The sequence below is a fragment of the Onychomys torridus genome, chromosome 11 (genome assembly GCF_903995425.1).
Source record: "Onychomys torridus chromosome 11, mOncTor1.1, whole genome shotgun sequence".
Taxonomy (NCBI): domain Eukaryota; kingdom Metazoa; phylum Chordata; class Mammalia; order Rodentia; family Cricetidae; genus Onychomys; species Onychomys torridus.
In genome coordinates, this window is record NC_050453.1 from 7,655,336 (window position 1) to 7,671,810 (window position 16,475).

At 42.4% G+C, this 16,475-nt stretch overlaps 1 protein-coding gene across 5 annotated transcripts in view; it reads right to left on the reverse strand.

Annotated features, from left to right (window-relative positions):
• Nucleotides 1-16,475, reverse strand: part of Esrrg (estrogen related receptor gamma) — a 582,336-nt gene that overhangs the window by 273,145 nt on the left and 292,716 nt on the right. The window contains exon 1 of one of the 5 annotated variants that reach the window (XM_036202309.1): nucleotides 8,174-8,226. The exons of the other annotated variants lie outside the window; for them this stretch is intronic. The gene's annotated coding sequence lies outside the window, so the exon portion shown is untranslated. Of the gene's footprint in view, nucleotides 1-8,173; nucleotides 8,227-16,475 lie in introns of those variants that run through there. 5 annotated transcript variants of the gene reach the window in all.

A 16,475-nucleotide genomic window follows, 5' to 3' on the forward strand; every position in this document is an offset into this window, starting at 1 on the left:
ATCAGATTCCTTTCGCTGACATAACTGTTAAGCTGTTCAAGCTTATTTTTTGTAATTCTCAACATTGCAAAACAAAATCTTTTGCTTGAAAGGTTCGTGTTATTTGCCAGTGGCCTCAGAGAAAGTTTTATGAAGCAGGGTGGCACAGTGAGTTATTTTTCACTTGCCAACATCTTCTGGCTTTGGAACTGGATTCCAAATAGCTGAGTGACCTGCCCTGGTGTCACATTACCCAAAGAGCACTAAGAACTGTGCTGGGGCAGCAACAGCACCCCAAGGACACTTTCTTTCTTTCTTTCTTTCTTTCTTTCTTTCTTTCTTTCTTTCTTTCTTTCTTTCTTTCTTTCTCTTTTTCTTTCTTTCTTTCTTTCTTCCTTCCTTTCTTTCTCTTTCTATCTTTTTGAAATAAGCTGATATTTGATGTTCTGGAAAAAGAACTAAAGAAGTAACCTTGGGAGAAAAGTCAGAACTTTATTGTTTTCATAAATTATCCTTCAGTTGGCTATTAAAATGTATATTTCCTATTATGTCTGGGTTATCATGGCCATCCATTTTAATGCTCAGTAAGGTTACTAAGGGACTTAACCTGATCCCAAGCTGACCACTTAGATATCTAAATTTTAGAAAGAAAAATCCAACTTTCAATTAGGGTAAAAAGCTCAATAAAGGCTGGTCCTGGTGGCTCATGCCTTTAATCCCAGCACTTGGGAGGTAGAGGTAAGATAAATCTCTGTCAGTTCAATACTAGCCTTGTCTACAAAGTAAGTTCCAGTCCAGGCAAGGCTACATAGTGAGACTCTGCCTCAAAAAGACACCAAACAAACCAAAACCAAACCACAAAACAAAACTCAATAAAGGAACCCCAACCAATAAAAGAAAAATTCCCTTAAAATACATATTTTTTTCTAAAATGTAGTAAAATAACACTCCACTGTTTTTGGTTCAAGATGTAGGAATTTAATGGGTTTACAAAGCAGATAAACTCACAATGTGATTCAAGCATTTTGCACATAGATATAACTTGGTTTTGGTTTGAAACTTCTCCTAGAAAAGCTATGAACCAGTTCAAGAAACATCAAGTATTGTCAACTCTAACAAAAGCATATTGAGGCACAATTTAAAGATGAATGCATTTATCCTGTAAGTTTCCTTGCTTCAGAGTAGGATAACCAAGATTTGAACCAAAGCATAACCTTTCTGACATTAGGACTGAGATGGCTTGCATATTTTTTTAGAAAGCTTGGTGGGAGTTTTCTGTCCCAGGCAACCACACAGGTGCTCCATGGCTCTCCCTGCTTGTCTCGTTGAGAGGTCTGTCTGTCTGCAGGGTAACCCGAGAAAGCCTTCCAGTCCCTCTGAATGTGACGATTTACCTCATGTCAGGAGTCTATAGCCTGGGCCACAGTTTAGGTCATGTTCGCAGGCTGCTTGCATCATGCATGTGAAGTTACATGAGGTTTCATACATGTGGCTGGAGGTGATGAATTGCAAAAGCCATGGGAAGTTTTCCTGTGGCATCTATCATGTGGTGCCGCCATCCTCTCACTCTCCCACTTCATGAATGAATGTCGATGGCCCAACCTCAAAGCTGTCTTTCTCCCTTCTGCACACAGAGAATAGAATGCCTCCCTGAAGACACTGTCAGGGCTAAAGCCATTGTTTCCGAACAAAGCCTCTGAAGTCACACACAGAAGTATGCATAGACTATTTTAGTGACAAGGGCTGTAATACAGTGTTAAAAGGCCTTTCTCTGACTGTCTGGACCAGGTCTAGAGGGGAACATGGACACAGTTAATTCAGCCAAGGAGAAAGTGAACTATTTGTTTGCTTCTCATTGATGCTGCTCTTGTCCCTTGTATTACTAAAAAAGAAAAAGGAAAATAGAAATAATGTTGCCCTTAGACTTTAACTGTTGTCTTCAGTTTTTCTAGTGACTAGATAGCATGGTGCCCTGGATCTAAGACCACCAGGTCTCCACACATCACGTGGGTGCATAGACCCCACCCTTTCCTTATCTCCATAACCTCTTGTATAGTGAATACTACGTCTACATGGGCAACATGTTTTAGCTGTCCAATAAACCTTCAACGCTACTATCATCAACCCCTTCCCATGAACATCTTTCTTCTGCCTCATGCTTCTGAGACACTTGACTAGACTCAACTGCTCAAAGTGATGCCATGAACTCTCTAAAAGAGCAGTATATATATATATATATATATTAGTGTACATATGTGTGATGTGCTTGCTTGTGTGAATATGAGTTCTATATGGGCGCACCTATGCAGGTACATGGGTACAGGTGGACACGCATATGGAGGTCAGAGGTTGATGTCATGTGTCTCCCTCAGTTTTTCTCTTGCTGAGCCAAGTGTTCTCCAATTTGGTTAGGCTAGCTAACCAGCTTGCCCTAGGGAATCCTGTGGTGATATTGTGTTCCCCAAAATATTGTATACCCTAATAAACTTATCTGGGGTCAGAGAACAGAACAGCCACTAGATACAGAGGCCAGAAAATGGTGGCACACATACACACACCTTTAATCCTATCACTTGGGAGGCAGAGATCCATCTGGATCTCTGAGTTTAAAGCCACACTGGAAACAACCAGGCATGGTGACTCATGCCTTTAATCCCAGGAAGTGATGGCAGAAAGCAGAAAGGTATATAAGGTGTGAGAACCAGGAACTAGAGTTGGTTAAGCTTTTAGGCTTTCAAGAAGCAGTTCAGCAGAGATCAATTTGGGTGAGAACTCAGAAGCTTCCAGTCTGAGGAAACAGGATTTGCTGAGGAATTGGCGAGGTGAGGTAGCTGTGGCTTGTTCTGCTTCTCTGATCTTCCAGCATTCACCCCAGTACCTGGCTTTAGGTTTTATTTTATTAATAAGACCTGTTAAGATTCCTGCTACAGACGCCCTGTGTCTATCTGCTAAGAGCTGTGCTTAAGGATGGCTGCCAAGCCCTTCTGCCTTTCATGTGAGTTTGGAGGTTCCAGACTTGGTCCCATGCTTTGTCCACTGTGCCATTCCCTAGCTTGGAAATGTCATTTTTTAAAGTAAGCATTGCTATGCATTTATCACCTATTTCTTCCCTCACTGCTCCCGTCTACACCAAGGTTGCTGGCTGCTCCTCACCAACACCAAAACAGAAGATTCCATCTTGCTGCTTCTGTTCGAACCTTGATTGTGTCTGTCAGAGGCAGTCGGATCATTTTCCAAAAGGGAGCTCTTGTTGCTCCTCTATCTAAATCTTGATAATACCTTGTTATTCCCATTAGATGAGGGGTGAACTACTTAATGTGTCCCTACAGGTCCCCTTGGTCCTGGCTCAGCCCGCACTCAGACCCCTTTCTCACTGCTGTCCCATCACTCTTCCTAGGGACAGACACAGCAGCTGCCAGCAGAAGCTTGCACCTCTTCCGCTCCTTCCTTCCTGCTATGTGCTGGCTACTTCCATCAGGAGCCCCAACACCAATGTGCCCCCAACTCATCTTAGGTCTCATTACCTCCAGGGCTGAGTTAGGTAAAGCAAAGATCTCCAAGAGTCTCTGGCTGACCCATGTGCTAGCACTTAACCACATGGACACGGCTGCCTGTTCTGGTGTCTGCACTCCCTCCCTGGGCTTCCAACTCTTAAAGGTCTAGATGGCGTCTCACTTGTATCCATCCTGTGCAGTCTAGCACAGGTCCCACAATGCTTTATTGTGGCATAAGTCAGCACTGAATGGTAGCTTCTAAGAGTTGTGGTTTATTTGCATAGCCAACAGGCTGGCCAAGAGAGACCTTGCTGTGTTGGTGGTAAGGAACCCCTCAGCCTTGGGGAGGTAAAGGAGCAGTCCAGGACCTCCAAAGAATATGACATGATGCCATGAAAATAATCAGAAGAATTCTCCTGCTGCAGCTAATGGAGAAGGTGCTGGTGATCCTGAGAGTGATTGAAAGGCAGGAGATATCACCAGGAGCTAGGTCTGATGAGGAGCAGGGGATCACAAGCATTCACATCAGTTGGGAAAAGCACTCTCTAAGAAGATAAATGAGGGCTTAAGAAGTTAGAAGATGAGAAGGGCACCGCCAGGCTGTTTTTACTGGAGGCTTGCCTCCACATCCAGTCATCTGCTCACCTTTTGAAGTTTATCTATCATTGCTTTGAATTTATCCTTCTTTCTTTCTGGCCAGGTACTACTGGCATGATCAATGGGAAGGGACATAGCTCACCCAGGGAGCTTCCTATTCAGGTTGTAATCAGTGGTGACGTATTCTGTGACAGTTCTGTATAAAGGATGACTAACATAAATAAAGTGCATTGTATATTATGGGGCAATAGAATATCCAGCACCACAGATCATCTCCTCCAACAGTGGGGATCCAGGATTTAAGTCCGTGAGTGATGGCAGGCTGAGGTAAAGCTCAAATTCTGCCTAGCAACTTATCCCATTACCCAATGGCAGCTTGGCAGTCCATCACAAGGCAGTTCAACATGAAGACTGTCTCTACAGGATCTCAGGAAGGCCCTCCACAAACATGCAAGACATTATAGGCAAAGTCCAGGGAGTCATCTTAGTTCTTATAGCATTAATCTTGCCAAAAAGGATTTTCTTTGCAATGCAAACGACTTGTGAGAATCATGCAGTGTTATATAAAGAAACACAGCCCTGGAGTCAGCCCGATCCTGGAGTTTGATCCCATTTCTGAATAATAATGTTCTGATGTGAGACTCAAGGACATAATGGTGTCAAAGTCTTTAAAATGGGGTTCTTGTGTTATTTCCACAGCCCCCTCCCTCGAAACAACACTATAGCCATGAGGCGAGTCATTCATATTTTGTTCCCCACTCCGCCGAGTCATTCATATTTTGTTCCCCACTCCGCCGAGTCATTCATATTTTGTTCCCCACTCCGCCGACAACATTGCATCTACTGTTTTGATGACTCAGAGGACTGTTTTCCTGAAAAGCAACCATGATATTCAATTTGTGTGCCATTATTACTGAATGGCACATAGACATCTATCCAATTTAGTCTCTCAGGCTGATGCTGATATCTGCCTATGACCAAAGCAGGTATCCGTAGTCCAACCTAGCAATGCCTGAGGAAAGAAACTCAAACTGTGGCTGCCGTTACCTTCATGATTCTTGTCTCTGCAAACTAGTCGTCAGAAGAGCAATAATAAGGAGATATTTGAGAGCCATGTCGGATAGCTGGTCTCAGATCTGGGGAACTTTAAAAATTCATCAAACAGAGATTATTGAAGGTTGTCATAACTTAGCTTCTTGGGAACAGCTTTTGATATTTGTGTGCAGGGGGCTCCTCTACAGTGTTCCTAAAAAAATGAATGGTGAAAAAAGGAGACACTGCCAGGTGGCAGGTGAGGACATTCACGGGTAGTGTAACAGATCCCAGCAAGAGCTCCAAAGCACAAACAAACCCTGGAAAATGTCTCTACTTGAGACAAAAGAGATAGCATCGCCTGGTGCCTTTAAAAAGATTTGTCATGGCTGCTCTGAGAGAGAATGCTCCTTGGGAAGGGGATCACTCCGTTAGAAGAGTTCAACTGTAGACTGGTGTCCAGCCATAGTTGATATATCTACAACACAATCCCTACACCTAAGGCTTGAAGAACATCCCTGAAGGGAGGCAGAGAGATTGCAAAAGATTATAGGAGCCAGAAGCCTGGGACACCTGCTGTTAGATACCATCTCCTAGGAATGACAGAGAAGCTGATCCATGAAATCTCAATAACATGGCTGTCCAAAGAGGATCTGAACAACAACTGTACCAGTAGACATGCCAAAGCTGATGGAGGACAATCTCACAAGGCCCAGACCTATGTGAAGAGCTATAGTTAATTAATGAGGGAGAGATTCAGTTTTCTCCAGGAATGGGTCCCTGATAGGTTATCTAATCCCACAAGATAAACCCTAAGCATATATACATATATAACTCAATGGGGTCTCTCTCTCTCTCTCTCTCTCTCTCTCTCTCTCTCTCTCTCTCTCTGTGTGTGTGTGTGTGTGTGTGTGTGTGTGTGTGTGTGTGTGTGTAAATACAGGAAGAGGAAGTAATAAGGGACTGGGGAAAATGGGAGGATTTAGAGAGGAAGAAGGAAGAATAAAAATAATGTAAGTATAGAGTTCATACATGAAATTCTCAAAAACAGTGAAAAAATAGAAATGAAAAGCTTACACTGTCTTGTAAAAGTTGTAGTATTTATAGGGTTATATTTTTAATGGGAAATATATATAAAGTTTAAGACTTATTCCTGGCTATTTAGTCTCAAATGTTGAGCGAATTATAATTATGCTAGAGATTACAAAAATGGAGGCAATATCCATACAAGTAGATGTTAGAAGGATGGACTAGAAGGCGAGGATTCAGACTTGGCATTGGGGGAGTGATCTTGAACAAGTGACTCTTCTCCCTGAGACTCTGCTTCTGCGTACTGAAGATGCCAGTGCACCACTCTGCCTGTGTGAAAGATCACAAGAGAGGGCTCAGGGAAGATCACCAACTCCTGATGTATCTCCCCCACCCAGGACTGAGGCAACACCACTGACTGCTTCTCCTGCCCCATCTTCTATATAAACTAGTTAAGAGATCTGTTAGGAAGAGTTAAAAGAAAGAAAGAAGAATGATGGGCATGCTTCTGTGGCTCAGATCTATAGACAAAAAAGGTGCAGCAGGAAAGCCCACGTAAAGAGACTCTGGCTCCTATGTCCTAGCCAGTGTTTAAACCTTAATACAAGTTGACAGTTTTAATTTTTATCTCAATATCACTAGAGCCCATCAATCACATTGTGAATTCCAAGCTTAAGAAATGTAATTTAAAAACAACAGAAGCCCCATCACAGGGCTGATATCTCCAAAATAGAAAATACTTCTGTGTGTAAGCTTTTTGAAGAGTAGCTTGCAACCCTTCTCCTGAAAGAAATGGTTGGGATGGACCCTGGGAATGCCCAGGTTGGTGAAGCTTAGTCATCAGTAACTGGGAAGGATTTCTCATAGAAGAACCCTAAGTATTTGGAGACCAGCTAAGAGTTAGTCATGGTTAAATTTGCTGAGAACTAAGATGGGTGCTATTCACATATCATCTTTTTAGTGGTCACAAGAACTGCACATCTGTGATCATCATCACTGTCTTCATTTTACCTCAGAGAAAATTACAGTGGAGAAGACATGGGACACATGTGCCATTAACTCCATTATTCTATGCTTAACACCACTGTTCTCCACCAATCTCTATATTCTCCATATTAGAACAAACCACGTAGTGGAAATCAAATTCTGCAGAAGAGAAAACAGCATCCAGAGGAAAGAGAGGATCACTAGTGACAAGAGAGAGTATGGAGGTAAGTCCCCAGATGCAGGAACTTTCTCATGCACCTTGCCTCCTTCTTGGGTTGTCTGTAGCACCTGAGATTAGAATGTTTTCAGACATAAAGCACCCTCACTTTACTTGTTTGTGACTAAGCATTTAGGCTTTCTTTAAGATCAATACTTTATCAATTTGGGTCCCATACTTCTTATCTCAGTACTAAATTTTACCAACAAGTAAATTTTAAAGAAAATGATCTTGCAATTCCATCTAACAAGGTACACCAAGCATTTACACTTTAAACCCAAGTTAATCTCAGTAAGTGATGTCAGTGTCCTACCCAAGCAAGTAACAGATATACCCACATTGTGGGCAATGGATTCATAGACAACAACATGCTACCATTTTAATTTCTATATTGTAGCCATTATTTCACTCAGAAAATATTTAATAAGTTCTATGATGCACTACTTTGCTCAACATTAGGGGGACATCCTGGGAGGAAGAGATCAAGAACAATAATCTCTTGCCCTCTGTCCCAGTCCTTGTTGGAGAGAAAGAATACAAAAATTGGCAAACATACTTAACTTTTTTCTCCCAAGAACATCAGTTTGTTTTTAAAAAGCAGATAATAAATGATTTATCTGCAAGCTTTCAAAATAGTCTTCTTATTTTTCAATGCCCACTGAGAGCCCTTACCACAAGAATACATGGTGAGCGGGTCCATCAGCAGGTTAGTTGATATTTTTATTTGAGGGCTTTTGCACTCCTACCGCTAACTCAAACACACAGCCGTGGTTCAAAAGAGCTTAAATCTTAGTGGGCTAAATCAAGTAAGTAGAAACAAGCTGATCAACATACATACCCCCCTGGAGCCCCAGTGCAAAAGAGACCACCTTTCCATGCACAAATATGCCCCTCTTCGCTTCTGCCTCCTTCTGTGGCAACCTAGGAAAACCAAGCATGCAAGCCAGTAAGACAAAAATCACAGTGGAATGGAACACCTGACTCTTTAGCTGATTTCTAGATGATTCTTGGGAACTGTTAATGTGCAGGGTAGGAGACAGACTGTCCAGGTTCATATCTGTGTCCTGCACAGTGTAGACACACACCATGGGCAAATGTTGGCGAATGCAAGGTGACATGCCTCTGAAAACTCTGAAGGTCATTGAGTCTTACTGTAGGTCACCTGGCCTTGCTGGCACCTTGGCTGACAAAGGAGGGTTTAAAAAAAAATCAGCCCTAATGAGCTTTTGAAAAGATAAGTCTTTTTTTGCAAATTAATTATGATCTACTATTTTGTTAAGCTTTAAACAAAAGAAAGGTGTGGTTTCACATCTAGTGTGATTTGCAATATTTGTGTGAGAGCAACCAGGTACCCATTATAAAGGCCTTGGTTTTTAGACAAAACACACAGGCTCTTAAATATAATGAAGCTGGTGGAATTGTCCTTTAAACACCTCTGGTATCTGGCGCAGGGACAGATCTGCACTTGTTACGGGATGACAGAGTAAGCCACTCATGGCACTGCCACTTGTGAGTAATGGCACAATTCCTGCCTTCTTGGGCCGTTAAGTATTTTCTCTCCGTCTCTGTCTTTCCCCGTATATATTAATATCTAATTTCCATGTTGGTTATCAAAATGCAGGCAAACAGTTTCTCCTATTGCACTAGGAAGATAGAGGGCATTTCGGAAACTCCAGGGGAATTCACACCTCAATCATGCTCTAACATTGATTTATGTGAATCAATATGCATTTTTGCAAACAATCTTTTAGCTCCTTTTTTTTTTTCTAAGTTAGCACTTAGCAGCAGAATTAGGTCATTTTCATTAGAATGAGCCTCTGATTATCTAGTTCTTTATTTAAAAGAATACAAGCCCTGCTTTCAAGAATGTTATAACATTTCGTCAATAGTTCAGAATGGGGCTAACGATCACCCTTAATGAAAGCCCGATGCACGTTTGAGATCTCTATGCTGCTCCTTTTATCAAACTCTGGGATGCTAGCAAAAACAGTTTGTAGCAATCATCTTCTCCCTTCACATAGGTAAAGCAAGCATGCCAAAGAAAATAGTCAGAAATGTGTAGTTGAAATGTTTAAGAAGCTTAATGGGTATTCCATCTTTCCATCTAGTGTGAATTTGGAGGAAATAATTTTTCCTTCTATTTTCTCCTCATTAAGAAAATTCTCTGCTTAATCATACCACAAAGACACATGCTCAACTATGTTCATAGCAGCATTATTCATAATAGCCAGAACCTAGAAACAGCCTAGATGCCTGTCAACTGAAGAATGGATAAAGAAAATGTGGTACATATACACAATGGAGTACTACTCAGCAGAGAAAAACAATGACATCATGAAATCTGCAGGCAAATGGATGGAACTAGAAAATATCATCCTGAGTGAGGTAACCCAGACATAGAAGGACAAACATGGTACATACTCACTCATAAGTGTATACTAGATGTAAAGCAAAGGATAACCAGACTGCAACCCTAGCTCCAGGGAGGCTAACTAATAAGGAGGACCCTAGAAAGGATGCATGGATCACCTAGAGAAGGAGAAATAGATGAGATCTATATGAACAAACTGGGGGGTGAAAGGGGCAAGGGATGGATGGTGAGAACATAGGGGGAAGGGAGGTTTGAGCTGGACCAGGGACAGAGTGGGAGAACAAAAAAAGAGATACCATGATAAATGGTATCTTTATTAAGACACCATGGGAATAGGGAGAAGCAGGGAAGTGCTAGGGAGGTTCCTAGGAATCTACAAGGATGACCCTACCATAGACTATTGGCAATAGTCAAGAGGGTACCTGAACTGGCCTACTCTGGTGATCAGATGGCTGAATATCCTAACTGCCATCATAGAGCCCTCATCCAGTGACTGATGGAAGCAGATGAAGAGATCCATGGCCAGGTGCCAGACAGAGCTCCAGGAGTCCAATCAATGAGAGAGAGGAGGGATTCTATGAGCAAGGGACATCAAGACCACAATGGGAAAAAGTACAGAGACAACTAGCCAAGATAGTGGAAACCCATGTACGGTGGACCAATAGCTGAGGAGCCACCATGGTACTGGGCTAGGCCCTCTGGATAAGTGAGACAGTTGTTTAGCTTGAACTGTTTAGGAGGCCCCCAGGCAGTAGGATCACAACCCATCCCTAGTGCATGAGCTGGCTTTTTGGAACCTAGTGCCTATGGTGAGACACTTTGCACAGCCTCAGCACAGGGAGGAGGGGCTTGGACCTGCCTCGAATGAATGTACCAGGCTCTGCTGACTCCCCATAGGAGTCCTTACCTTGGAACAGGTGAGAATGGGGGGTGGGTTTGAGGGGAAGACCTGTGGGTGGGAGAAGGGAGAACAGAGGAATCTGTGGTTGGTATGTAAAATGAATAGAAAATTTCATCATCATCATCATCATCATCATCATAATAATAATAATAATAATAAATGGTAAAAAAAGAAAAGAGAGAAAATTCTCTTGGGAGTCAAGAGAAGATACACTGGTTAAGAAAGCTTTCTGTTCTTGTGGAAGGACTGGAGTTTGGTTCCGAGTACCCACATCTGGTACCTCATATCCACTTGTATCTCCAGCTTCAAGGGATCCCATGCCCTCTTCTGGCTTCTGCAGACACCCACAGGCCTATGTTTACACATCCACACACACCCTCACACACATATACCTGAACACATACACACATAAAATCACACACACACACACACACACACACACACACACACACACACACTAACAAAAAATAAAAACCTATTGTTCACTATAAATAATATATAGTGAACTCTTTTTATCATGTACACTCTTAGGCAGATGAGCAAAAGAAAGGCGTGGATTCACTTCAACCTCACTCCCATCCCCAAGCATAGTTATAGGCATGGTAGAATCTTATGCTCCTTTGGGAATACTTTGCAGGTGATTCTGATATAACTTCTGCTACAGACTGAGGACATTTTTTCCTACACTGAGGGATGATATGTGTCAGTTAGCTCTTAAGAGCCTCCCATTCCATAAGAACGGTGCATTTGGTAGGAGGCCGATCCTAAGAGCCAAGGTCCAGAAGGATGCCTGTGGAAGATACATTGTTTTATAAGCTGCATGATGACTGACACAGTGTACGCAGCAGTCACAACATGTGCTTCTCAGAATCAAGCTCCCTTAGAAATCGCCCAGTGTTCATCACTGACCTCGAATTAAAATTAAAAGCGTGAAATCCATCTCCACCCAAAGCTGAGTCACTTTTGTGCTCACTGTTTCGCAGGCTCAGATAACGGCCACCTTAACATTCCTAACAGAAGTCTGACCCTCAGGGCCTCAGAGTTCTTCACTAGGGTCTCATCCACACAGTGACTGCTAGTGATTGAACTGCCATGGAAGGGGCCTTCCAAACAGTGCACGCACAGGGCAATGCCAAAGCAACCCCTGGTGAGATGGTTACTTTTCTGGTTTCTATTCACTCTCAAACATTCCCCATCACTGGACTGTGCAATGTCTTACATTTGTCTCAACACATTAGGGTTAAAAAGTAAAAGAAAAGACAAAACAGTTGAGGTTCCAAATATCATATTAACTTGTATTCTATCATAACTCTTATGAGTGAATCCATTGTGATTTCAGGGAGCTGGGCTTGTTTTACACAGTGCCTCTTGCCTTTGCTTCTTCATCTCTTCCTTAGCAGAGGTTTTCCTGGGCTAATTGCAATCTTATTCTACTAAACAAGATCACTGAAGGTGCACTGGTGGAGTCAGAGGTGTGGATAGCCCCATGGTGGAGCACGGGCTAAGCATGCAGAGAATTGAGGTTCAAACCTTAGCACGAAAAACAAACAATAAAATCTGGCTTTGTTCACTCTCTGTAGGAGTATAAAGTTTCTGTCATTTCCTCTTACTCCCCAAGAGCTCTGCCCCCACAGCCCACACCTTACACTTGTCTTTTCTCAATGTTTAGTTTTTTATAATGACTTAATGGCTTTCATTCACTTTCCTTCACCTTGTAAATTATCAGGAACTGTTCTGTAATACTAGAGTTAATTTGGTCAAAAGTTTTCTGTTTTTATCTAACAGTAAGTCTGGTTTGGGATTAAAGTAAGTTCATTGCCAAGACCTTCTTTCTTTTCCATAGTAACCGTACATTTTGGTCACACATCATACATTATCATAAAAAATTATGGGTTGGAGGTGGAGGTAAGCTGGCCTCAGTTCTTACCTAACACATACAAATCTCAAGCGTGGTGATACACACTTGTAATCCTAGCACTGGAAAGCAGAGGCAGGAATTCAGGTCCATCCTTGAGTATACATCAAGTTTAAGGCCATCCTGGGCTCCGTGAGACCCTGAAAAATATTGCTATAATTGATTTCATTAGACACAGGAGCAAACATACACTCTCTTAAAGACTTAAGTATGCACAGAGCAGTAAATTCAAATTCTGTGGTTCAGAAGAGACTTCAGAAGGCATTGTAGTGATTGCCAGTGTTCAGGCAGGAAAGACACATATGGGTGGATTTGTCTCAGCTTCACACAATGAAGAATTAGAACACAGGTAATCAGGTCAAGGGCTCAGTGAATGCACACCATTTAAAAAGATGACTTCTTGGCCCCAGCTTTCTCCCTTCCCTTTTCATTATCACCCCAGCCCCCAACAGAAAGCTTACCAGTTGGTGAGTTTCTGTGTTATTAGTTCATGGAAATGCTAGTATTATTTAACATTAAAAATAAAAATCACACTCAAGCGAGTGCTGAATTATTCATGCACTCTGATTTGACATAATTTGGCCATCCTTCTCTTTATTGCTATTTCAGTTTCCATCACTAAACAATTCTTTACTAGGTGCACTTCGGATTCCTGTGAACAAGGAGATAACACTTGCAGAATGTTCCTCTGACACGATGTTCTGAGCTGATGTCCAAACATTTGCAACTAAAGCCAAACAGCTCAAAAACAGCTGGGGAGACCCACAGTGCCGGAATGGAAAAAAAAAAATCAAGCATTAACAAGGCTATTTTTATTTTTTTAAATCAAACTTCTTTAGAATTTGTAAATCTGTGGCATCACAAAGGCTACCAAAATTGAACCATCAGAAGAACAGCCATGAAGGCTTGTATTGTCATTTGGTATTTCCATCAGAAGTGCACACCAACCTAAGGCATGATTTAAACTATAATTAAGACCCTTCATGTGGCTTGAGCATTAAAAGTTCCTAATGGGCACTCTCAGCCTCTGTGGAGTGCATGGCAGGGTAGAGGGGCAGGATGGCAGCTAGCTCTTTCAGCAGAGTGACAAATGCCATAACTGAAGTTCTACTGTGGTTAGAATTCTAGATGTCACTGCACTAGGGACAGTTGGCCCCAGCCTGGAACTTGTAGAGCTGAACTTCACAAGAATTTGGCTCAGAGTGTGGGGGCAGGGTGAGTGGGCAAGCCTCAGCATCTGTACCAAAGAAAGCAGGCGTGACAGTCGTACAGTGACACCAACCAAGTCACCTGCTGGGGACAGCCTACTTGAGCAGGAGAAGGGGGTTCTTCAAAAACAAAATCACTGTTTATTGTTTTGCTCATTTCTAACATATAATTTTTTTTAGCTAATCATTAATGTAAGTGGCTAGAAGTGGTAACTGAGCCTTTGTGGTAGCATTCTCCAAATGTTTGGTGTTGAATGTGAGAAAGAGAGAGAGAGAGAAAGAAAAACACAGATGGGAAATACTATAATGAACCAACATGTTCTATTTAAAAACTGTTTGTCAGCTGGAGTTAAGTTGACAGTGTGAGCATAGCAACAAATCATAACATTTTGCAGGTTTTCCTGCATGCCTGAAGCAGCCCCAGCACATGCTCACCCAGATCACAGTGGTGGGAGTTTAGGAATGGCACGGTGGATGGCGTGGCATGGAACATGGGAGACCTGCTGCCTCCTCCCAGGTCAGCTGCCACACAAGTGGACCAGGCCTTTAAATGTTCCCACAGGCAATGAGCAATTCTCAGGGCTTTAAGGTGGGCTGTGAGTGGCCCAGCAGTACTGCAAGATGCCCCTTGAGATGGGGACTGGGCAAGGATCAAGTCGTCCACCAGCATTCTTCCAAGGTTTGCATGTGTGGACAGAAATGAGCTAAGATAAAGGATGCGGGCACAAGGAATTTTATCTCAGAAGCTAAAGTCACAGGGAAAAAAGTTAAGATGTATAAAGATAAATCATTTGATCTCATGAATGTGAAGCGACCTGCTGTGTGTTTCTCTCTGTACTAGGAAATGTGGGGCTAACACTAAGTGATCAGGGACTGCCAAGATGGCTGAGCGAGAGGGTGAATGATACTTGTTGCCATGCTGGACAACTTGAGTCCATTCTCTGGGGTCTACAAGGCAGAAAGAGAGAATTGACTTCCACAAGTTGTCTTCTGACCTCCACATACACATTATGACACATGTGCACACTTTCACACACACCACCCAAGCACACACAAATAAATGGAGTAATTTTTAAAGAGAAAAATATTTTTTAAAAAATGTTTTGTTTGACACATTAAGAAAGTCACAGAAATACATACACCACAACCATGGGTCAAGCTATATGGAATCCAAACACTAAGTTTAGCTAATAGTAAAAGGAGCTGGCTAATCCACAAAATAAGTAACAATTCTGTCTCTTAATGCCCATGCATAAGTGCTTCTTATCAATAATCTCAATTTTAGTCTGTTTTCCTAGGCTCCTTGGAGTCAGCTGTATAATATTAACTGAGTGCATTATCTAGGTAGAAATATCATTAAACAATAGAAGACACATCTCCTAGGCCCATTTGCTAGAGGCCTGGTTACCTGGTTACAGGGAGGATGGTGGAACATTCAGGAGGAGGGGCTTAGCAGTAGGAAGTTCTGTCATTGGGGTGGCCTAGGAGGGTGTTAGGACCAGCCTCTTCCTTTCCTTTCCCTATTTTTCCCAGTCTCCATAAGAGGGTGAAGAGGCATCCCTGGGTAAGGGTTTCTCCTATGTTGCTCTGCAATTCTGCAGGCTGAAACCTTCCTCCTTATAGGTTGCTCATTCCAGGTACTTTGTTGGAGTGACAAAATACAGCATCTCACACTACTCTATAGGCTGGCTTTTCAAGGTGCCTGTTGAATATCTCATAAACGTGAATTCGCTAGAGGTTTCTGGAACCCAGCATCTTCATTTCACGAAAGTGCAAGTGACAGTCTGGAGGGCTGGTGACTTTCCTAGCTCCTTGGCAAAGCTGAGGCAGATGGGCTTCTGGCCCCAGTACTCTTCACAGTCCCACACTACTTTCTGGTAGTGTAAGAAGTGGGGCTACAGGTGTAGCTCTATGGTACAGGACTTGCCTAGTGTGCATGAAGTCCTGGGCTTGATCTCCAAGAAGGAAAGAAAGAAAGATGAAAGGAAGAAAAGAAGGAAGAGAGGAAATAGCGATGGTTCAAATATAAATCACCATGTAGGGAAAGGCCACCTGATTTGCAAGCCTTGACAGCCATCCCCAGGTCTGTGGCAGCCATTGCTCTTTCTCTATGAAACCTGTTGACTCCTGTGCTTTGAATCCCAGCTGGATAGTATCTCCCAGCTCAGCAGCCAGTGGGACTCATAGCAAACTTCTCTACCTTACAAGGAAAGATCTCCACCTTAATTTCACTCTGGTCTTCTTTCCTTGGCCAGAATAATCTAGGACAGATGCAAACATGGAAGCCATGGGTTGAATATGAAAAAACTTAGTTCATTCTGGAGTAGCCTGAGAAACTGAAAAATGACACCCAGGGCTTTCAGTTTTGGGTCCATGGTATGAGAGATAAATAAACATGATTATTTATGTTGTTTTCTGTTGTTTATGTTTTGTTTTGCTAAGATTAGCTTTTCCTATGTAGCCAAGGCTAGCCTGAACCTCACAAGGTATCCCAGGCTGATCTTGAAATCACAGTCCTCCTGCTTCAGCCTCCCACGTGCTGAGGTCACAGGTATGTGCTACCACATTCAGTTAATATTTATATCCTTTATTGCATGCCATTTTGGGGAATGCTCATTGCTGACATTTATTCCTGGTTTCTTCGGGTCCTCCTAGCAGGGATAACATGATGTCATCACAACATCACTCAACTCACTGTCCACTTTTTGTCCATTATATAGTCATTGTCATATTTGATTATTTTGA